A 25222-nucleotide genomic window follows, 5' to 3' on the forward strand; every position below is an offset into this window, starting at 1 on the left:
CTCCCGAACTGGGCCCAGACCTGCTTCACCACCTCCGGGTGAAGCACCCACTCACCTGGCAGGGGGCCGCCCCTCGACATGAGGTCGGCCCCTCTGTTCTCCAGTCCCGGGACATGGAGGGCTCTCAGAGATAACACCACCTCTGAGGCCCATAACCACAGCTCCTCCGCTGTGGTCAACAAGGAGGCGGAGCGGACTCCGCCCTGCCTGTTGATATAAGCCACTGTGGTGCTGTTGTCGCTCCTGACCATTACATGTCTCCCCTGAATTAGGGGCATGAAATGCCGAAGGACTAACACTACTGGCCGTATCTCTAGGAGGTTGCTGTGTTGAGACTCTGTCAGAGCCCAGCGCCCACCTATAGCCCTCTTCAGGCAGGTCCCTCCCCATCCTGTTCTGGAGGCGTCCGTGAACACTGTGATGTAGGAGGTCACCCGTCCCAGTGGAGACCCCCTCCGGAGGTGGTCCGGAGACCCCCAAAACCGGAGGTTGCCCTCCACTGAGGGGGCGATGGTCACCAGCCGTCGTTTGTGCCTCTTGGGGTCCAAACGCAGGCCGGAGAACCACCTCTGCAGGCGGCGCATATGTAGTAACCCCAGCGGGACCACCATGTGAGCAGCCGCCATGAGACCCAGAGTCTGCATGACAGTTAAAGCTGTCACTGTCGCCCCCTGTCGCAGCCTGTGCACCGCCCTGAGAAGGGACGCACGTCTGCTCTCTGACAGGGTGGCACGCAGCGCGTCTGCATCGAGCACCACACCCAAATACAACGCCTGTTGGCGAGGTATGGGGGTGCTCTTTTTCCAATTGATTGCAAAACCTAATTTGGTTAGGTGTGTGATCAACTGTGCTGTGCAAAACATTGCCTGTTCCCGGGACCCAGCCATGACTATGAGGTCGTCTATGTAAAATAAAACTCTCATGCCGTGTGCGCGCAGCGGTTGAAGCGCTGTGGCCACACATTTGCTGAATGTGCGTGGGGATAGGGAATAACCGAACGGCAGCCTGTTGTACTCGTAGGCTGTTCCCTGGAAGGCAAAACGCAGATACTTTCTGTGCTCTGGAACAATTTCCACATGAAAGTACGCGTCTTTCAGGTCGATGGTGGTGAACCAATCGCCTGGCTGCACAAGCCCTAGTAACTGTTTCACAGTTAACATGCGGAATTTCCTGCTGGAAATATGACGATTCAGGCATCGGAGATCTAGAATAGGTCTGAATTCCCCTGTTTTCTTGAGAACCAGGAAATACATGGAATAAAGACCCTTCTCTCTGTGCTGAGGCTGCACAACAGACACAGCCTGTTTCTGCACCAGAGCCTGAATCTCTGCTGAGAGGAAACCCATCTCCTCCCTCTTAGGTGCCTTACAAACAATGGACGTCCGCTCTCGGGAGCGTCGGAGTGGTGCGGTCACCCTAAGTGACAGACCTAAAGTATCCGGGATTCAGGCATCTTCCCTGGCTTGTACATTTTTGGTGATGCGCCCTGGAGGTATCAGACTATTTTAAACAACTTTTCCCCGCCTTTCAAACACTTATTCCGAGGTTTTAGCCAGTCATTTTGCACGAAATCATTTAACATTGACGGTCTCCTGAAAAAGCACATATTCTGTGCATTTTCAGGAGAGCGTCTATGTTAAATGATTTCGTGCAAAATGACTGTCTAAAACTCTCTTCCAGACATTTAAAAATACTTTCCCCGACCATTTAAACATTATTTCTGGCTTGTAAAGTGCAGTTATGCGCCCTGGAGATATTGCACTATTTACAAAATGTAGCACTCTGTTTATTTCACACCTCCAGGAGAGACCAGGGGGAAATCACCTCTCTCTCTGCCCGCTCACAGAGCCCCGAAGGACGGACTAGAGACCTCCAGCACCAGTCCCTAACAGTGGGACTCTGTTTATTTCACACCTCCAGGGCGGAGACCGGGAAAATCACCTCTCATTGCCCGCTCACAGAGCCCCGAAGGACGGACTAATTACCTCCAGCATGGGCCCCTAACAGTGGGACTCTGCACCTCCAGCAGAGACCAGGGGGAAATCACCTCTCTCTGCCCCCTCACAGAGCCCCAAGGACGGACTAATTACCTCCAGCATGTCCCCATAACAGTGGGACTCTGTTTCTTTCACAGCTCCAGCAGAGACCAGGGGAAAATCACCTCTCTCTGCCCGCTCACAGAGCCCCAAGGACGGACTAATTACCTCCAGCATGTCCCCATAACAGTGGGACTCTGTTTCTTTCACAGCTCCAGCAGAGACCAGGGGAAAATCACCTCTCTCTGCCCGCTCACAGAGCCCCAAGGACGGACTAATTACCTCCAGCATGGGCCCCTAACAGTGGGACTCTGCACCTCCAGCAGAGACCAGGGGGAAATCACCTCTCTCTGCCCCCTCACAGAGCCCCAAGGACGGACTAATTACCTCCAGCATGTCCCCATAACAGTGGGACTCTGTTTCTTTCACAGCTCCAGCAGAGACCAGGGGAAAATCACCTCTCTCTGCCCGCTCACAGAGCACCGAAGGACGGACTCGAGACCTCCAGCATGTCCCCATAACAGTGGGACTCTGCTTCTTTCACAGCTCCAGCAGAGACCAGGGGAAAATCACCTCTCTCTGCCCGCTCACAGAGCCCCAAGGACGGACTAATTACCTCCAGCATGGGCCCCTAACAGTGGGACTCTGCACCTCCAGCAGAGACCAGGGGGAAATCACCTCTCTCTGCCCGCTCACAGAGCACCGAAGGACGGACTAGAGACCTCCAGCACCAGTCCCTAACAGGGGGACTCTGTTTATTTCACACCTCCAGGGCGGAGACCGGGAAAATCACCTCTCATTGCCCGCTCACAGAGCCCCGAAGGACGGACTAATTACCTCCAGCATGGGCCCCTAACAGTGGGACTCTGCACCTCCAGCAGAGACCAGGGGGAAATCACCTCTTTTTGCCCGCTCACAGAGCCCCAAGGACGGACTAATTACCTCCAGCATGGGCCCCTAACAGTGGGACCTCCATAACCTTGCACACCCTGAGTCCCCGGGCCCCCACAGTTAAGCACTCCCCCACGGACTAAACACAGGTATTCACACCCACCAGAACCTCGTGCCCCTGGTGACCTTACAAGGGGGTGGTTTTATGGTGCTTCTGTGTCCGCCCATCAGCATCCATATTCGGCCTTCTTCACGGCATCACCCCCCCTTCTGTGGAGGGTATTCTCGTGCCCCTGGTGACCTTACAAGGGGGTGGTTTTATGGTGCTTCTGTGTCCGCCCATCAGCATCCATATTCGGCCTTCTTCACGGCATCACCCCCCCTTCTGGGCTGGAGGGTATTCTCGTGCCCCTGGTGACCTTACAAGGGGGTGGTTTTATGGTGCTTCTGTGTCCGCCCATCAGCATCCATATTCGGCCTTCTTCACGGCATCACCCCCCCTTCTGTGGAGGGTATTCTCGTGCCCCTGGTGGTCTTACAAGGGGGTGGTTTTATGGTGCTTCTGTGTCCGCCCATCAGCATCCATATTCGGCCTTCTTCACGGCATCACCCCCCCTTCTGGGCTGGAGGTTCAAACACTTTAACTTTTGTTCACCCTCCTCTGGCTTACACCTCCTCCGCCAACACTTGAGCGCTCATCACAGGGTTCAGCACCAAGGAGAGTGCCTCCCCGGTGCTGATGGAAAGTGGCACTTTTTCTGCCCCTGGTAACCATCAAGGTTATTGTTTTTTTTTTATTTCTTTTTTTATTTGAACAAAAAACACAGTACACAGTACAGAGAGGCTAAAACATAAACTATTTACACGTACTACTGCTGCTATAACAGTACTACTACATTTCTTAACCTACGTTTTAAAGTGCAGTTATGCGCCCTGGAGGTGTTGCACTATTAACAAAATGTATGCCCAGGATTCTGGCACCTTTCCTGGCTTGTAAAGTGCAGTTATGCGCCCTGGAGATATTGTACTATTTACAAAATGTATACACAGGATTATAATAATAATTATATACACGGTATACATATTCACAATGTTTAGCGGGATTCAGGGGACCAAATTAGGCGTCTAATTCTTACGGTGCACCAGGGCAAACAGGTTGAGTCCACGGCCCCTGCCCCATCATCAGGAGTGTCAACCAGCCCCGGTCCCGACTTCATTGGCCTCTTTCCCTCCCGCTTCCGCTTCCGCTGCTGCTGCCGCTCCAATGACCCATCAGGTGAAGATGATAGAGCTGTACTGTTATAGCAGCCCTCTTCGGAGGTCTCCCCATCTGACAGCGGTAGACATCCTTCTGATGATGATGCAGCTGCTGCCGCATCTGATGACGCCCTGAACATGGAGCGGATTCTCAATGCCTCCTTTATACCTGGCGCATTCGCGTAGAACCGGTCCGCCGTGGTTACGTCGTGACACATAAACCTGGCGAGAATCGACCGGCTTTCTGGATCTTGGTGATGCTTGATATTGTCAGCCAGGGCAGTGCGCAGGATTGTGAAGGTGACGGCTGTTTCTAGCCCAGCATCAGCCCATGCCCTCTTCAAGTGAGCGTTCAGGTTCTTGGAGGCCCGATTCCCCCTTGTGAAAAGGAAGAATTCATTCTGAGGACCCAGCAATGCCTCTTTAATCCCCATCCACCGCATGACCCAGCTAAACTCCTCTACTGTAAGCGCCAGCTGTGCTTCGCCATATGTCTTGGCCGTCTTGTGATCCTGCACATGGATGATGTAGCCCTCAGCAGTTCCCCTTATGGCTGCCTCTAAGACCTCACTGTTTTTCATGTTTGCGTACACGCCCGTACGGTGGCCATACAGGAGGCTCCAATGGAGGGTGAGATAGCCATAGAGAAGCTTCTGGGTGGTTGAGGTCGGCGTGCCGGCCATCAGGTCGAGGAGCTCCGGGATGCGCTTCTCAGCGGCCGCCATGGCGGCGAGAAGCTCCGCCTGGCTCGGCAGACGATCCAGTTTGTTCCTCTTCACCTTAAACTGATGTAGAGTGACTGCCTTATTCAAGTGTTTCATGTTGGCTTTCACCTCTCTCATTATGTGGGTCATATCAGACTGGGTGAGCTTGCACCCCCGGGGCTTTGACTCAGACATGTACCCCATGAACTGGTGCACATTCTTCAGGAAGAACTCTGATGTTGTGACTGCCCGGCCCGGCTTTACAATATACTCGCTCCAGCCACGGATCATCTTCATGTTTCTTAGGAACAGCCAGTCTGACAGGCGGTTAACACCATGGGCCATGTATACTATGAAGTTCTTTATCCGGCTGATCTTCGACACAACATTGTCTTTCTGTTTTACTGTCGGAGCGACACCCAAACAGTGATCCAAGTATGTCTGAAGGTACGCCTCCATGCTTCTAGGCAACGTGATTTCACGCATGGTATTCCCCCGTCCACACCCAGTGGACCAGTAATTTGAGGGAGAGGGCAAGTCATTAGCCAGCTTAGAGGCACGGGTCTTCCGGCATACAGGGGTCTCGCTACCGGAGGCTACTGCAAACATGACAGTTTCCACCGGGGTCTTCACAGGGGTCTCGCTACCGGAGGCTACTGCAAACATGACAGTTTCCACCGGGGTCTTCACAGGGGTCTCGCTACCGGAGGCTACTGCAAACATGACAGTTTCCACCGGGGTCTTCACAGGGGTCTCGCTACCGGAGGCTACTGCAAACATGACAGTTTCCACCGGGGTCTTCACAGGGGTCTCGCTACCGGAGGCTACTGCAAACATGACAGTCTTCACCGGGGTCTTCACAGGGGTCTCGCTACCGGAGGCTACTGCAAACATGACAGTCTTCACCGGGCTCTTCTCAGGGGTCTCGCTACCGGAGGAAACTGGTAATATGACAGTCTTCACTGGGCTCTTCACAGGGTTCTTGACCGGTCTCTTTCCACCGGAGGCTACTGCAAGCATGACAGTCTTCACTGGGCTCTTCACAGGGTTCTTGACCGGTCTCTTCCCACCGGAGGCTACTGCAAGCATGACAGTCTTCACCGGGCTCCTCACAGGGGTCTCGCTACCGGAGGTTACTGGGGACTGCATGACAGTCTTCACCGGGCTCTTCACAGGGGTATTGCTGCCTGAGGCTACTGTGTTTATGCCGGAGGTATTTGGGATTGCCAGGCCCTTAAATCGTATACATTCGTCCTCTTCCTCAAGAACAGCAGCACTCTGCTTCCTGGGTTTTAGCTCCTTTTTCAGCCTGGAGCGCAGGGTCTTCACCTCATCATTGAGGGCATCCTTCTGAGCCCTCAATGCCACATTTTCCAGCATCACCTGCCTGCAGTCCTCGTTGTCACACTCGGTATGTGGGGAGAAGGGTGGAGGGTGCCCGGGGTATTCCTCCTCATTGTCTATATCCAATGATGTAGCCATTCCAATGATGGGGTTAGTCTCACGGAGGTCATGGAGCAACTGCAGTGCCACACTATGCTTCAGCCTTGCCATGACCTGATGTGCCTTATGTCGGGACAACTCAGGGTGGTCATGTTTTACATGACGGTCCAGTCTCTTCCCAGCGTACGAACACCCAGCGATGGGACAGGGTTTGGTCCGAACATTTATCCTTCCACTGGCTATTTTCAGGAGGATTCCCCTCTCCTCCAAGTTCCGCACTGCATGCTTGTGCTTAAGGTGTTTGTTCAATGCCAGATAGAAGAGTCTGCACACCGGGCATTCAGATGACATCCTTCCTGAAACACACATAATGATTTTGATCAAAATTATGTTATAGTTCTCCGTTTATATGCGTTAGCGTGAGCGGTGGTTGCGACACTGGGTCCGATGCATCAATTCATGGTGCATGGACGAAGGGAAGTATTGGGTTACCACCGGGTCAGATGGTCCCACTTCCGCACCAACGCGGGGCTGGTGATGGCAACATTGGGTCCGATGCATCAATACATGGTGCCCCGACCATGAGAGGGTTTGGGGTACCCCGGAACCAGGCACCACCCCAGCAGGAAACGGGTTGTATGGTCAAAGGAGGAAAGAGTGATAGAACCGGGGTAAAGCAAAGAAAGTGTCCGACAATAGTGACTTGTGAGGCGGCCAGAGAGTCTGTCATATCTCGGTCCTATCCTCCAGGCAACGCTGTGGCCAAAACTGGGCTAAAAACTAAAAAAACTAAAAAATATTTCATCCAGGGAAATTTGGGTGAAAATGAAAAAAAAGTACCCGGAAATAGTGCTTCATTAGCCAGCAGCAGTCCCCTGTCGACTCATGTGACATTCCTACAGGGTTACATAGAACCAGGGTGTGGGCTCCGAGCCATCTCCGAGACATCTCTAGTCCGTGTTGATAATGGGGGAAATGTACCCCAAAATAGTCCTTCATTAGCCAGCAGCAGTCCCCTGTCGACTCATGTGACATTCCTCCAGGGTTACATAGAACCAGGGTGTGGGCTCCGAGCCATCTCCGAGACATCTCTAGTCCGTGTTGATAATGGGGGAAATGTACCCCAAAATAGTCCTTCATTAGCCAGCAGCAGTCCCCTGTCGACTCATGTGACATTCCTCCAGGGTTACATAGAACCAGGGTGTGGGCTCCGAGCCATCTCCGAGACATCTCTAGTCCGTGTTGATAATGGGGGAAATGTACCCCAAAATAGTCCTTCATTAGCCAGCAGCAGTCCCCTGTCGACTCATGTGACATTCCTCCAGGGTTACATAGAACCAGGGTGTGGGCTCCGAGCCATCTCCGAGACATCTCTAGTCCGTGTTGATAATGGGGGAAATGTACCCCAAAATAGTCCTTCATTAGCCAGCAGCAGTCCCCTGTCGACTCATGTGACATTCCTCCAGGGTTACATAGAACCAGGGTGTGGGCTCCAAGCCATCTCCGAGACATCTCTAGTCCGTGTTGATAATGGGGGAAATGTACCCCAAAATAGTCCTTCATTAGCCAGCAGCAGTCCCCTGTCGACTCATGTGACATTCCTCCAGGGTTACATAGAACCAGGGTGTGGGCTCCGAGCCATCTCCGAGACATCTCTAGTCCGTGTTGATAATGGGGGAAATGTACCCCAAAATAGTGCATCATGACTCAGCAATCATCACACTCAACTTTGGTGAGAACCGGGCAAAGGGGTCAAAATCCGTCAATGTGGGGGGTGAAACGGCTGTACGCGAGCCCTGGGGGGGGCACCCGGGACCGGGCAGTGCCCCCGGCAGAAGGAACCGGGTCAAACGGGCCAAAACAGGAAAAAAAATAAAAATAAAAAGAACCAGGCAAAAGGGGGGAAAATGGGAAAAAAGTGTCCGAAAATAGTGCCTCATGACCCCGCAGGAGTCCCCCGCGGACTCCCCTGACATTCCTCCATGGTCGAAATCATCCAACTCAACTTTGGTGAGAACCGGGAAAAGGGGTCAAAATGTAAAAATTGTACCCCAAAATAGTGCCTCATGACCCCGCAGGAGTCCCCCGCGGACTCCCCTGACATTCCTCCATGGTCGAAATCATCCAACTCAACTTTGGTGATAACCGGGCAAAGGGGTCAAAATGTAAAAATTATACCCCAAAATAGTGCCTCAAAATCGGGTAGAGTCACCTGCAAAGTGCCCTCGCATTCCTCCATGGCTCAAAATGTCGAACTTAAACTATTTGGAGAACCAGAGAAATGTAAAAAATACGCCCCAAAATAGTGCCTCAAAATCGGGTAGAGTCACCTGCAAAGTGCCCTCGCATTCCTCCATGGCTCAAAATGTCGAACTTAAACTATTTGGAGAACCAGAGAAATGTAAAAAATACGCCCCAAAATAGTGTCTCATAATCGGGTAGAGTCACCTGCAAAGTGCCCTCGCATTCCTCCATGTCAAACTTTAAGTATTGAGAGAACCAGGCTGGGGGGTCCTTGCGCCACAAAATTAGGCCCACTCAAAGTGCTTGGTGAGCGGATACATTCTTCCATGATTTGCAACAGCCGTTATTTTTCTGAGTGCACCCAAAAACTGGGTTTCCGATTTCGTGCAGACGGTAGTTTGAAAAGTATGGATGAATCTTTTTAACAGAGAAGTGGAAATGAAGCCCAGGGACTTTTTCCCCTTCTCCGTTGTACCAACCATCGGAGAAGGGGAAAAATCGGCCCGAAGCGCCAATAGTCTGGCCCCTTCTCCCGTTGGCACTCTGTCATTTTTTTGACAATTTTTCAAAACTTCATTTTTGATTATTTTAAGTTATAATTAAGCGTTTTCTTCAATTTTATTTGCTTTCCACGGGTGGGGGCGCCTGGCAGGCCGCCTATGAGCACCCAAATTCGGCCTGGATCATCCAGGATTTGTGGGCTAAGCTCCATAAACTGACTAAATCACCCAGAGAGGTCACCTTTCTAGCCCAAATATATATAATACAAATACATTTAAATAGTAAAAGGTGCACTTGTGCTCTGCATTACCCGGAATTTTATTTTCATAGCCCCATGATAGTGATTAAAAATCATTTTCATGGGAAAAAGTGTTAAAACGCCTGATTAAATTATATGCAGGACCCCAGTGAGCTCCAGACTATGTGCATTGTGTTGGGGAACCATATAAATGATAGAATAAATGCATTTAAATGCAAAAATAATTATTTTAAATCATTTTAGGGGGACAATTGTGGAGAGGAGCCTGAAAATGACTCTGCAGCAGGCTGCCTATGAGCACCCAAATTCGGCCTTCTTCACGGAACCACGACCCCTTCTGTGGAGGGTATTCTCGTGCCCCTGGTGAGCAAACGTTGACCCAGGAAAGAGTCTTCAAAACACAGGTAAAAGTGTGTTAAACAGTGGGGTAACATGTTTGAAATGACAGCACACTGCTGCTTGTTGGCAGGCTGACTCACTTGACTTGTCTCACACACACCCAGGGGGGGAGAAAGAGGACACATTGACCCAGGAAAGAGTCTTCAAAACACAGGTAAAAGTGTGTTAAACAGTGGGGTAACATGTTTGAAATGACAGCACACTGCTGCTGGTTGGCAGGCTGACTCACTTGACTTGTCTCACACACACCCAGGGGGGGGAGAAAGAGGACACATTGACCCAGGAAAGAGTCTTCAAAACACAGGTAAAAGTGTGTTAAACAGTGGGGTAACATGTTTGAAATGACAGCACACTGCTGCTTGTTGGCAGGCTGACTCACTTGACTTGTCTCACACACACCCAGGGGGGGAGAAAGAGGACACATTGACCCAGGAAAGAGTCTTCAAAACACAGGTAAAAGTGTGTTAAACAGTGGGGTAACATGTTTGAAATGACAGCACACTGCTGCTGGTTGGCAGGCTGACTCACTTGACTTGTCTCACACACACCCAGGGGGGGGAGAAAGAGGACACATTGACCCAGGAAAGAGTCTTCAAAACACAGGTAAAAGTGTGTTAAACAGTGGGGTAACATGTTTGAAATGACAGCACACTGCTGCTTGTTGGCAGGCTGACTCACTTGACTTGTCTCACACACACCCAGGGGGGGAGAAAGAGGACACATTGACCCAGGAAAGAGTCTTCAAAACACAGGTAAAACTGTGTTAAACAGTGGGGTAACATGTTTGAAATGACAGCACACTGCTGCTTGTTGGCAGGCTGACTCACTTGACTTGTCTCACACACACCCAGGGGGGGAGAAAGAGGACACATTGACCCAGGAAAGAGTCTTCAAAACACAGGTAAAACTGTGTTAAACAGTGGGGTAACATGTTTGAAATGACAGCACACTGCTGCTTGTTGGCAGGTAAACATTGTTTAATTGTTTAAGTGTTTTTAAATGTATGGAACAGTGTTTTGTCTCTTTCAAAACTCTCCCGTCATTGGCCGGATACATGGGGACGATTTTATATTCACTATGACCGTTACTATTCCAGTGAGACGAAGTACGTCCGGTGACGGGAGTGATCCCATGTTAATTTTGTCCAAAAACCAGAGCATTCCCTTATCCTGGGAAGACAGATTCACCTCTCGCATGCCCATAAAAGGAGGTGGGATGCTGCAAAACTGGAGTGAATAGCCCCGTTTCAGCGTCCTGTCCATCCACCTTGTCAGTACACAGCTGAGTTTCCATTCCCCATAACATTGTGTTAATGGGCAAGCCCTCAGCTGTGGGGCCGCAGCTATAAAGCTGTGATACTCTCTGATGACCCGCTCCGCCGCAAAACTCCCCGTAAAGGGGAGATTCGCCCGTGGGGGGTCGAAGCAGAAAGGGCCGATTATTTATTGAGGACCCTGAACGCACCGCCGCACGCTCACGTGTGAGCGCACGCTCCCTCGTAATGCTATTTTCCTCACTATGGAAAACAGCATTAACCGGAGCTTTTACAGGCGTAGTGTGTTTTACTAAGGCCCCTGAACGCACCGCCACGCACCTCTTTACGAGTGCGGGCGTTGCTATAATGCAGCCCCTATCACTATAGTAAACAGCATTATTTGGAGTCTTAGTTTCAGGCATAGAATGTTTTCTAACAGAAAAACGTCGGCCATAATGTCCCTGTACCCGCACCGCACTATAACAGTGCTGCCTGCGGTTTATCACTCTCACCTGCGCACTCCCACTAGCCTCCTCCCTAACGGGAGCTATAGCTGGGGCGGCGAATGGGGAATTTGTACAGTCATCAACATGTGCAAGTGTATTGTGGAAACTGTTAAGGAATAATTCTTCTAGATATCTAACCTTTTACTCTGACATGTGTTATCTCCTTTAAGGAAAGGCCTTGGTGCCATATGTGTTGTTGTCCCCAGTGTGAGACCGGTCAACTTGACTCGCACGAAGGGTAATTGTTGTGAGAACACTGAAGCACTTCTTTATCGGTGTTTGTGGGCTCTAGGATGTGAAATCCTTGAGGCCATGAGCGTCGGACGCAGATGATTCAGTGTTTAGTCTACTCCTTCAGAGATGTTGATTTCTCTCTGTGAACCTGTTAAAAGGGCTAGCATAGAGAGAGGTTCTTCAGAATTGACGTGGCAACTCTACCGTGTGGTCAGAACCTCTGACTCTTTGATTTGTGATGTGAATCCTCCGGCCGAATACTCTGAATAAACCCATCAGTGTTTGACATCAAAGCTCCAACTCTCACCGTGTCTCCTTCCTGAGTCGGTGACTCCATGCATTACTACACAGAAGTTTCCTCCACAGAAACAAAGGACACTCAGACTTGGATACAGATCAACACCATCTTTATTTTCAAAGGTTTTAACGGGGATCTGGGCATTAAACAGGGAGGAGGCGGGATTCGCCCTCGCGTCCCCGGTAGAGGAAATCTCTTCCCCCACCGAGGCGCTACCTCCCCCCGCTAGTCAACTCCGGGAAGATGGAGCACCCCACCCGGGCGCTCTCTGCTGCTTCGGAGCCCCCGGCCGGGCAGCGGCCCCGTGGAAGTGGGGGGCGCCGCCACTCGGCGCCTCTCCCTCCGTTTCACTGCTGCACTGCGCTCCCTCACCTGTGTGTGAGGAGCGCGTATCGGGGCCTGAGGAGGGGCCAGCGGTAGCATGCGGCTAAGCTGGACCCTCTCCTCCTCCAGGCGACTGAAACGCTGGGTGACCGAGGAGATCGACCCAAAGAGCCCCTCCGAAGATACGGGGGCTCCGAGGAGATCCTCTCGGTCCTTTTTGGACAGTGCGGTGAGTCCCAGCCACACGTGACGAGACGCCACTGTGGCCAGGGAAATCACTCGCCCTGCTGCTGCGGCCACGCCACAAATCAGATTATTCATCTGACCCACAGCGCGGTCCGGATAACCACTCTCGTCCTGAGGCGAGAGGGCGGGGGCGTCTGCCTGAGGTTTCGTGATCAGGGAGACGCCCAACACGCCAAGATTATTGGCCGCAGCCACCATCTGAGTACCGAGCTTGAACATCTTATCGAGATATTCCAGGGTGTCTCGGTCCCGGGGCAGAGGGCGTTTACCCTCCGCCCAACCCGCCGCCCGCGGGAGCAGATGGCCCGCCAGGCTCTCATCGAGGGGGGGCACACCCGTGTCCGAGCGATCCACCACCTTAATGATACCTGCCATGGCGGCTACCGGGGCCTTCGTTTTTAATGGCTGGTGCCATGTCGCCTCCACCCACCGCCATACCTCTGGCAGCTGGGGCGAAACGAAGGTCGGCTGCGCCGGATGCACCGGGCCATAAACCCCCGATCTCAGGCGGTTTACAGGCCTCGGTGGCAGCGGTGGGGGGAGCGGTAAACCTACAAGCTCCGCCGCCAGAGTCATCACCGCTGGGAAATCCATCCGCGCAGAGCTGAGAGTTGGACCTCCGGATAGCGAGGCGTCCTCGTCGTCGATCATCGGAACCGGGGCCGTCTGGCCCCACGGCAGGGAGAACCGGAACGATGTCCCCTTGCTTCCCGAATCGCCCATGTCCACGACGTCGAGATCCAGCTCCTCCGACTCCTCCTGCGGGGCAATCTTCTCCAGGAAGTGCTGCCCACGATGCTCCCTCGTGCGCCGCGGGATCGCCTGGCAGGCCGAGCACGCCGGCGTCGAGCCCATACCGTTCATCGCGTGGTCGGGCCCCAAACACGTGAAGCAGAGGGGGTGCGGATCGGCTCCCGAAATCAGGTTCGGACAATTCGGACAGGTCCTATGGTCCAGTACTGGCTCCATACTCTCTATCACTTTCACTTTAATACGTCTTACGTCTTCTGTGGAATCACTTCCGCTTAGCTGAAGAGAGAAAGGATGGCAGTCAGGAGGCGAGGCCTCCTTTTATACGGTGTGATGCGCGCGCATTCAGGTAGGCCCGCCCTGGGCCGGCTACGTCTATAGAAGTCTCAGTGGGAGAATGCACGCGGGACAAGGTAGTACCCATAGAGTCCAGTAGAGGGCGGAGCCTGTGAGAGATATAACAGTCAGATGCCTATCATGCACACAAATATAATAAAGTGTACGGCCATCATAACTACCACCGTGAATGTAAAGTTGTAGTGTAGTAATGTTCAGAAATGTATAGTTTATTTGTCACGGTACATACAATACATTCAGTAGCTTAAGTGATAAGGCTAGTGATGTTCAGTAGCTTTCTAAATGTCAATACATCCAATTAAAAGACAAAAAGCAACAATAATTTATTCTTTTAACAATTGAAGTCGGTATAGTTTAAGCCTGAAGATTTTTTGCCACAAAGATCTATTGTTTTCTAAAAAGCCACACCATTACACTAAATGGCAGGTTTCTGACATTACCATTGTCATTATGCAGGGCCTCATCTCTTACCCTTTATCTTAATTAAAAAATAATTCTGTTCTTTGTTATCGAAACTATTTAAGAATATCTTACTTTGTTGTTGTTGACTTAGCCAGAATTCCAAACTCTCTTCTACTTTTTGAGCATTTATTTAAACATCTTAGTACATTTCAACAAAAATACCTCTCTTACAGAAAACATGAGAGGTTTTATTCAAGGATGCATGGAAGTCAAGTCTTTCCAGATGGAGATTAAGTGGAGAACTGGGACTGGAACTCTAATGCCAAATGATTGAAAAACTAAGTACCAAAACAGCTTGAAGGAGGTGTTGGGTAAGACAAGAAGGATTACTTGGCATAAGGTTTTAAGCTAAATGATGGGGGTAAGAAGACCAATTTTAAATGAGTGTGTTTCAACCGTTTTTTGTCATATTTCTCATCACCCTGCCCACCAACCAAAACAGTGTGCAATTCTCCCCAATTGAAAGTGAAGTTGTAGCACACAAAATCCCATAACACTGTCAGTCTAAGATCCAACTCAGCTTCACAAGCCTGTCACAAAACTTCCCTTTTGCACCCAAGTGTATATTACTGTCAAAGTATAAGAATGGTGTTGGAGAAACAGTCATTGTTAGTGGCCAGTCGGACCAAAAAGTGGCACACCAGAATCCATTTGTGCTTTAGGGTGGTGCTGGACAGTTGGTGATGTAGTGACTACTTTCTCAATATCTATTTGGATAACAGTGGAACTACATATTCTCCAATGAATGCAAAACCATGCTGGACCATCTTTTACGGAGCACAATATGTTTTTTAATTAGGCGGTGATGCTGTAGCTTCCTCCATTTAGAAATATCCAAGTAAAATAATTAGATTCCATTAAATTAAAGGGGACCTATCATGCAAAATGCACTTTTGTACGTCTTTTATACATGAATATGTGTCCCCGGTGTTCCAGGGAACTCACCAAGTGTCAGAAAACACAACCCTCTCTATTTTCCTCCATACCCAAATCTCTAAAAAAGGGGCTGCAACGGATCTGATAAAAACTGATCCAGATTTGAACACTGTCCTGACGTCAGGACAGTGGCGCTACGGCTATTGGGCCAACTCTCCACCTATCAGGGGAATGTGGGGTTGGGCCACGGCCGGCCATTGCCGCTCGAAAGCGCTGGAGACGCTGTAGTACATATGCCAGGCCTGTAAGTGGCGCTGTAGTCTGCCACAAAAGCAGCGAAGAAGACTTCCCGCCCATAGTTAACCATGGTTACCCTTCTGTTTATTCTCCGCTGTGGCTTTTTTTCTCCCTCCCCGAGGCAAGCGTTTGCTCCCGCTGCTTTAATTCAATGCAATCCCTCCCCGTCGAGGCAAGCACTGTAATTCTCTTCGGTTAGTCCACCAGCAGATGACAAACACCCACCTCTCCGCCTCTTCCAAGGAACGAGGGGACCGTGCGGCAGAGTTTCAGTTTCAGTTTGTTTCGCCGGTCAAGATGTCCGTTAAAGTTGAAATCTTCCGGACAAAATTAGAAAAGTGCCGGTCAAAGGTCTTCTTTGTTATTTATTGAGCTTTAAAACAAATGAATAACGACTCTATAGGCCTATAATAATATAATAAAACACGGACGACGGAGATCTTTTTTTCTCCCCCTCTTGGCTTGATCAGAGCACGGCTCCCCTCTCCTGCAGGGGGGCGTGGTCAGCTGCAGCTCACAGAATCAGCCCCGCAGACAGCAAACAGCACATAGAGCGAAATGAGGCATGGCTAAAATGCATGATCTGTTTGGTATTTTGAAAACAGAAACGTATAAATATACCTTATATAGGTATGGCCCTACAATATATCATTTAAATATAGCATGATGTACATGTAATGTATTCCTGGGATAGAGCAAAGCAGTAGCCTATACACCAACAATGAAACACATAAGCACATAATAAAGTTTAAAATCAAATCTGAGCTGACAGAAAATGCTCTGTTTTAGTTTAATACATACAGTTAAGCCCACACACACTATTTTATGAACATACAGGTTCACCTGCTGAATTAAAAATAGAACAAATTGAGTGAAAACCATAAAGCATATTCAGGCAGTAGGCGTACAGATTCAAAGTCAAAGTCAACTTTAATGTCAATCTTACTCAGTTTGTGTTTACAGACAGAGAGATCGAAATGACGTTCCCGACAATCCCGAATGTAAAATTATACAGTAATACAGATATGTATACAAATATGTATATCCTATATACACAATCAACAGACACATTTACACATATGCACACAACAATAAATATATACAAAATAAATTCACACATTACACAAGTTTTAGCCTTCAGATCATTACATTACATTTAGCTGACGCTTTTATCCAAAGCGACTTCCAATTACCGACTACAGGGACATTCTCCCTGGAGTTACTAAGGGCTAAGTGCCTTACTCAAAGGCACACTAGTGGTGGTGTTCCTGGCGGGATTTGAACTCACAACCTTCCGATCTTCAGCCCACTTCACTATCCATTAGACCACCATTAGTTTACATAGAAGAAATAAAATGTTCTCCTTTAACAACTAACCCAAAATGCTCTAACATCGTTAATCATCTAGTAATCCCCAATTTTGGGGGGGAAATGTAAGTTATCTGATTGTCTTTTTTCTAAGCAACTGTAAGTGAACACAGTTACCTTTTTTGTATCCAGATTGCGTAATCCCGTAATAAATTGCAGTCATAAGGAAAGTGCTTAGTGGATTGTTCTTCCACTGGCATGTAGTCCGGTAAAATATCCCGACAGAGCATGATACTAAGTAGAATTACCAAAAGATAAAGTGACATACGTTAAAATGAGTGATGATGTTAGTTACAGTATGTCTTAAGAAGCATACTTGATGCTTGGGGGGTTGAACCTTGGATTGGTTGGTACCAAAAATGTGTGTCAACGAGAAAGCTGGATATGGATATTACATTTCTGCAAGCAATTTCAGTCTTTGTGCCAAATCCTTTGTAAGGGAGTTATTTTTGTTCGAAAATTACACTTATGTGAATAAAACGCATCAGCTGCAGGGTTATCAAACCATATTAGTTGAGATTATCTACCTTCGTTCTATCTCTTCCATACTTTGAAAAATGGTCTCTATAATAAAAGCCTCCAAGATATAAAGCTTTTGTGTCCTCATACCACAGGCAGTATGTACTTTTTTGCCTTTCAGCTGGAGATATAACCAATAGACAAAGTAATGCGAGACTTGTGAAGAGCTTATTAAGGTCTAGAAGGTTAGACAGTGCACCTACAGAATATTGCTTTTATTTCAAGCTCTCAACTCCTTTTAGTCCAGTCAAGGTCTGTCACATCAATCTTATTTGTCATAACCCTATCAAGGTGTTAAGACACAGATTGTGTCCAGCAATTCTGGAAATGTAGATGTTGTGTAATGGAAATAATTATTTATTTCCTGTTTAAGTTACTACAGAACGTCATTTTTCAAGATTGAGAAGCAACAATCATTTGAATTCTGATTTGAAAAAGTGGGGTTTTAATATTCAAAATTCCACTGCTTTGTTGGCCATCTTTACGAAGCAGTTCTTGAAGTTGATTGGTTCTCTTAATGTAAGAAATAATAAATTACTCATTAAAAATAGGTTACAGTCACGTTTCATAACATAACTCCGTAGAGGTCAGATATCCCACACACTGTAAAAACTGTTGCTTTGGTCAAAATTAAAAATAATGTGTCAACAGTTTCCAAACTATTTTTAGAGTTTAGTCAACTTTTGCATTTTTTGAGTTGGTGAAACGTACTTTTTTAGTTTTCCTCTACTCAAGAATGTGTTACTTCCAAGCAATTTTAGGAGTTGGATAAACTCAATGTGATGTGAAAAGATGAGTTGAGCCTACAATTAAAAGCCAAGATATTAAGTGTAACCAATGCAAATAACAATCTGCTAAGAACCACATAAGACAAGAATAAATAAAGTAAGTTATAAAACACAATTGAGTTGCCGGAACCTATATACGACAAACTCTTCCTGATTTCAATCCAACCCTTTAAATATTTGATAGCATTGAAACATTGCAGATTAAACAAATAGATTTAAAAAAGGGAACGTTATGGACACGTTAATACATTTTATTAAAATGTGATTATTTCAAAAACAATTTTCATAAAACAGTAACAAGTTTGTTTAAATGCACAACACGTTAACATACATGGAGACACAGGGTTATTACTTGATGGTTATTCCAACTGCATCTGGCTCGTGGGCAACGTATAACTTCATGCTGTGCATCAAGAGCCTCTGTTGCACTTAGACCTCTGTTGTTCCCTGTATATACAAAAGAAACACTAAATTGAGTACAAATCAGGACACACCATGTGTTTTCCTCAACAACAAAAATCAAATCTGTCTTGAAATCATAACGAGTACAGCCAGTTTACATTAGCTGTTAACAGATGGTAACAGAGGCTGCGTTTCACTTCGGTTAAATGGATTCCTTGCATCCCTCACTTGCGTAGTTTCCCTGCGACTAGTCCCTCCCACCAGGGAAGCATGGAGAGACGCAAGGAAACCACGAGAAGCAGGGAAATGAGTTTTAAGAGCAATGGGACGTCCTTTCCTCCGGAGCGTCACGTGAAGCGACGTCCGTTTGTGATGACGCCGCACAGCTGTTCGTCTGACAGAGGCTCTGTCCCCGTTATTTTCACAAACACCCCGCCTCTGCACATTTACTGACACAAACATTTGTATCATCTGTTGTAGACCCAAATAAATTAAATCAAATAAGAACTCATTCTCAAAAAAGATAAACGCCATTCTTAAAATGTATAAACGAACAATAGTTTGATTAATATTGATTAGAGTGCACAATAGAAATAAAATAATTGAGAGAAGAAAAAGAGATATGTTATCTATCAAAACCCAGTCAGATTAACATTCATTGGATTGCACACTTTGTTTGTTTGTGTGGATATGTAGCAAATCAACATTTTAAATAGCACTTAATGACTGACTGAATGGAAATGACAATAAATTAAAACGAAAAAAGCGATCATGAAAATGTTTAAATAAATGAATAAAATGATTTTTGACCACTTTGTTGTTCAGATATATCACATATTTGTAACTGAATGATGCATTCATTGAAACAAAACACAGTATAAACTGAGGAGTGAGTCCCGTGAGTTTCATGTGTTTTCTTCACTCCGCTGGGAAACTCTGCTCTCATGTCAAGAAGCATCAGATCAGTGCATGCGCTGCATCGTCCAATCAGTGAGCGATACACAGTAAGGGGGCGGGGCGAGTGTCTGAGGATTTCATCGAAGGATGGTCTGGTGGTTCCTCGATTATCGCTCCTCGCTCCTCGCTCCTCCGGCAAAAATAAGGCCATTGGGACGCTACTCAAGATGGCGCAGACAAATCAACTTCCGGTGAGACCGAGACCGAGGAGCGAGGAAATGAAAAATAAGAGAAGTGAAACGCAGCCAGAGCGCAATTTAGATTAAATATTCTGTATAATTAAAGCTGTTTTATTCTGAAAAACCGGAAGTTCACATACTCTTTTAAACTTAAAACTGTTTTATTCTGAAAATTCTTCATTTCCGGTTAGCATTAGCCTGTGGCTAATGTTACGTTTTTAAGGAAAATGAATTCAAGGTGAAAATGACACGTAGTGTTGCACACTAAAACACACTGACTTTAACACTACACTTATTGACGCTGAGATTTTATTATTGCTGAATATGAAATGAATGTACCAGTTTTATTTTAAAAAGCTTTATTGAAGGACAACCCCGTCGTTTACATGACGTCACTTCCGGCCACACGCAAACTATGTTTTCAGCCTTTTAGAATGTATCAAATAAAAAGTCATGAAATGAGAATATGAGGAGAAAAGGCGTGTGGAGTTATACAACAAACACACAACGTCTAAATCCTCTTATTTACGCAATATCAGTCACAGAAGAACGAAGCCGGTAGGAAGATCCGCCCACCAGTCGAAGCAGCTGAAAAGAGAAGGAGGCAGAGATCGATATACCCCGGACACACGTAGATTCGCTCTCTCTTCCTCTCAACACGGCGCTGTGTTTGACTTCCTCTGTCTGTTTCAAAACTACGTTACTTCATTAAATTACCGATTTGAACATTTCCGGGACTACATTGTCTCTTTTTAACTTCCTCCTGGACTCGAGAACAAACACGATCTACAGTTTAAGCCATCAAAAAAAAGGCTGGTTTGCAAGAAAATGAACCACATAGTCATGATATTGATATAGTTCATAAAATGTCCAACTACTTATTTTTAACCCCACCTCATGCTCAGAGATGTATATAAAGTGGCACATGGGTCCTAGAATAAATAAGAACAAACGATTATTTCAACTTTTATCTTGATAAGTGAGAGCGCAGGCCAGTCTACATGAATGCAGGGCATGGCACGTTTCTGTCCAAAGGTTCCATGATGGAGTCGATAATGTTTTAAAATATCACTTTGAGTGGTGACACTAGTGCTGCATAGTTTACATCTCCATCCCATCTGTGATTCAAAAAATAGAAATGGGTACGTTTACCTGATACTCATAATATTAGTATGTAAACATAACACGTCTTGAATTAAACTCTGAAACAACAACTAGTCTGACACACTCAAGGGCTTACCTAATGTGAACCTGAAGTCGATGGCAGGAGGCTAAATGTCTTCAAGAGGAGGTGTGACTGTTTTCTGGTGAGGCAAATAAAATAAAAGAAATAGTTACATGATGACAATGTAACAATCATTTCAGTAGAATTCATTAAAACATCTTTAATTCAATTAATGGAATCAAACATAATTAAAACATAAGTATAATTTAAAACGGTATTGTATTTGTATACATTTATAAGGATGGCATTTATTAAGGATGGTATTGGTATAGATACCAGTAAAATTCCATGATTCTCTACACAGCAGATCCTAATTACTTCAATATACACTCCTTTATCTCGTTTGCATACTGTCTAATATCTACTTTATGTTGTAGTAAAACATCTCCTTAATACAACTGTATTTATTGATATTTCTCGCTAAAGACTGCATTTTACTGGACTACATTGAACACATCTTGCTGACGTTATAAATGCCCAATACACACTTTTACTGAATTGTGCCTGAATGCAGGTGTGACGTATGGATACTTGGACCCCAAAGCAGAGACAGACACAAGTAAAGCTCAAGGTGTTTAATAAATAATAGGCCAAGGCAGGTACTGAAGACAGGGAGCTGGCTGGCTGCAGAAAGGTCCAAAAACAAAGCAGAGGGAAAACGTCCCAGGCTAAACTAAAAAAGTTGCTCAAAAACTGCAAAGAAACAAACCAAGACTCAAGGCTGCAGAAAGGCACTCTGGATCGTCAAACAGCATTTAATTCTCTGGCAGAGAAGTGAGGTGAGGGCCAGGCTCTTAAAGAGCAGGTGATTATCTGAGTGGGAACAGGTGTGCCTCATCTGCAGCCAGGAGAATACCAGCCACGCCCCCTGTCACACACCAGCCCTGCAGAGAAGGAGAGACAGAGTAGTGAGGGGTAAAAGGAGCAAACAGGAAATAACACAACAACAACAAAACCCATGCATAAACATAACAGTACCCCTCCCTCAAAGGATGCCTCCTGGCGGCCTACCAGGCTTATCCGGGTACCGGGCATAAAAGTCTCTCAAGAGATCAGGGTCCAAAATGAGCAAGCGAGAAACCCATTGTCGCTCCTCTGGCCCATACCCCTCCCAATCCACTAGGTACTGGTAGCCACGGCCCCACCTTCGAACGTTCAGCAACCGCCGTACAGTGAAGGCCGGGTGGTTGTCGATGAGCCGGGGGGGTGGAGGGGGTTCGGTCGGAGGGAAAAGAGGACTGCAGGAAACTCTTTTGAGGAGTGACACATGAAAAGTTGGGTGCACCTTCAAGGCAAGAGGCAACTTGAGCCTAACCACACTAGGATTGATGACACGTTCAATCTCATAAGGTCCAATGAAAAAGGGGGGTTGGAAGCCGTTAGAAGCCATAAAAGGTGACATACCTGTGGCAGAGCATACCAGGGAGTTGTGGGCGTACTCAACCCACGACAGATGAAAAGACCATGAGGCTGGGTTTCGAGAGGCAACACAACGAAGAGCCGCTCCCAGGTCCTGATTTGCCCGCTCCGTTTGGCCATTGGTCTGGGGATGGTACCCAGAGGACAAGCTGGCCGACGCCCCCAATGCCTGGCAAAAGGCCCTCCATACTTGGGAGGAAAACTGCGGACCCCTGTCTGATACAATATCCTGAGGGATACCATACAGCCTAAAAACATGCTGGGTGAGAAGAGTGGCAGTCTCAAGGGCAGAAGGTAGTTTAGGCAGGGGGACAAAGTGCACAGCCTTAGAAAAAACGGTCAACGATGGTCAGAATAGTGTCGTTACCGTCTGATGGTGGGAGACCAGTCACAAAATCCACCGCAATGTGGGACCAGGGCCGGTGGGGAATGGGAAGGGGGCGAAGAAGACCAGCGGGGGGCCTGATGTGAAGCTTTGCTGCGGGCACAGACGGAACAGGCTGAGACATACTCCTTTGTGTCTGCGGACATAGTGGGCCACCAGAAGCGTTGTTGAAGTAGGGCCAGGGTCCGAAGAAAACCTGGATGGCAGGCTACTTTGGACGCGTGTCCCCACAGGAGCACTGGAGATCTAGCATCGGGGGGGAACAAACAGCCGGTCTGGTGGACAATCCTGAGCCGCTGGATGGTCCTCCTGGGCCTCCTGGACCACCCTTTCAATCTCCCATCTAGCAGCTCCCACGACACAGGAAGATGGCAAAATTGTTTCATCTGTTGAATCCTCCACTGGGGGGGGCGAACTGCCGGGACAAGGCGTCGGCCTTCACATTCCTGGAGCCAGGCCGGTAGGTCAAGGTAAAGTTGAACCGTCCCAGGAAGAGAGCCCACCGAGCCTGGCGCGAGTTGAGCCTGCGTGCAGAGCGAAGGTAAGACAAATTCTTATGGTCAGTCCATACTACAAAAGGATGGGTGGCTCCCTCCAGCCAGTGCCTCCATTCTTGAAGGGCCAGAACCACTGCCAGCAACTCCCGATTACCAACGTCGTAGTTCCTCTCAGCAGGGGTCAGTCGGCGAGAGAAGAACGCACAAGGGTGGAGCTTCTGGTCTGAGGGGGAACGCTGGGATAATACTGCCCCCACTCCAGAAACAGAGGCATCCACCTCCACCACAAACTGGACCCCTGGATCAGAATGAGAGAGAACAGGAGCAGTGGGAAACATACATTTCAGTTTTACGAAAGCTGCCTCAGCTGCAGGAGACCACACAAAGGCAACTTGACAGAGGTTAGTTTAGTCAGAGGTACTGCTACCCTACTATAGTCCCGAATAAACCTCCTATAAAAGTTGGCAAAGCCCAGAAACCTTTGCAACTGCTTCCTGTTAGAGGGAGTGGGCCACTCGGTCACTGCTTGGACCTTGGCGGGGTCAGTCCTTAATTGTCCTTTGTCGACGATAAAACCCAGGAAACTCACAGAAGAGGCATGAAACTCGCACTTCTCGACCTTAACATATCTTACCATTGCTTTGCAGATGATCTGCAGGTATACCTGCCTATAAAAGCAAATAAGGAATCTAGGATTGCCTTGCTTAGCTGTCTGAAAGACATCAAATCATGGATGGAAATCAACTTCTTGACTCAACGAAAACAAGACGGAGATTATAATATTTGGAGAGTCTGAACTCCTGGATGGCTTTAATAGTGTACTCGGCCCCTTAGCCTCCTACAGCCGTCCCTCTGTCAGAAATCTTGGAGTAATCTTTGACAACTGTTTTAAATTCGACAAACAAATAAGCTCAGTTGTCAAGACAAGCTTCTTCCAGCTGCGGCTTCTGGGGAAGGTAAAGGCCTATCTTCCCAGTAAGGAATTTGAACAGCTAATCCACCTATTTATAACGTCTCGCTTAGACTACTGTAACTCCCTGTATATTGGTGTTGATAAGTGTTTGATCCGTCGCCTGCAGCTGGTCCAAAATGCGGCTGCACGCCTTCTTACTGGGAAGAGACGTTATGACCACATCACACCTGTTTTGGCAGACCTTCATTGGCTTTCTGTTAGTTACAGGATCCAGTTCAAGTACTTACTTGTTGTTTTTAAATCATTGCATGGACTGGCACCACATTACCTGTCTGAGTTGTTGCACCGCCATGCTCCAGCTAGAGCATTGCGATCAGCTCAGCAGAATATGTTGGTGGTTCCTCGGTGCAGGAAAAAGACCCGAGGTGACAGGGCTTTCAGTGTTGCAGCTCCCAGACTGTGGAACAGCCTCCCAGTACATATCCGGACTGCTGAGTCAATTGAACTTTTTAAATCTCAGCTAAAAACTCACCTCTTTGCACTGGCTTTTAATACTAGTTGAACATTACATTTTTACATTTGTATGTGTTTTTTTAAAAATATTTTTCTAGTTATTGTGCTTTTTATCATGTTTTTAATTATTGTACTCCCATTGTGTTATTTAATATTTATTGCCTGTACAGCACTTTGGTCAACTGAAGGTTGTTTTAAATGTTCTATATAAATAAATAAATAAATAAAGATTGAGATTAACATACAGTCTGTTCTCAAGAAGTCTCTGTAGTACCAGCCTTACGTGCTGGACATGCTCCTGAGGAGTTCGAGAGAAGATCAGGATGTCATCAAGGTACACAAAAACAAACCTGTTTAACATGTCACGCAAGACATCATTAATCATAGCTTGGAAAACACCTGGTGCATTCGTTAACCCAAAAGGCATTACCAAATACTCAAAATGTCCCAGAGGAGTATTGAATGCAGTCTTCCACTCATCCCCCTCCTTTATTCTCACCAAGTGGTATGCATTGCGAAGATCCAACTTAGTGAAGATTGTGGCTTCATGGAGGGGGACAAAAGCAGAGTCAATGAGTGGAAGGGGGTACTTGTTCTTGACTGTGATCCCATTTAGACCTCTGTAGTCTATGCAAGGGTCTTATCCTTCTTGTCCACAAAAAAAAAACCTGCGCCCATAGGAGATGAAGAGGGGCAAATGAGCCCAGCAGCGAGTGAG

Source organism: Trematomus bernacchii, unplaced genomic scaffold (assembly GCF_902827165.1).
Source record: "Trematomus bernacchii unplaced genomic scaffold, fTreBer1.1, whole genome shotgun sequence".
Lineage (NCBI taxonomy): Eukaryota > Metazoa > Chordata > Actinopteri > Perciformes > Nototheniidae > Trematomus > Trematomus bernacchii.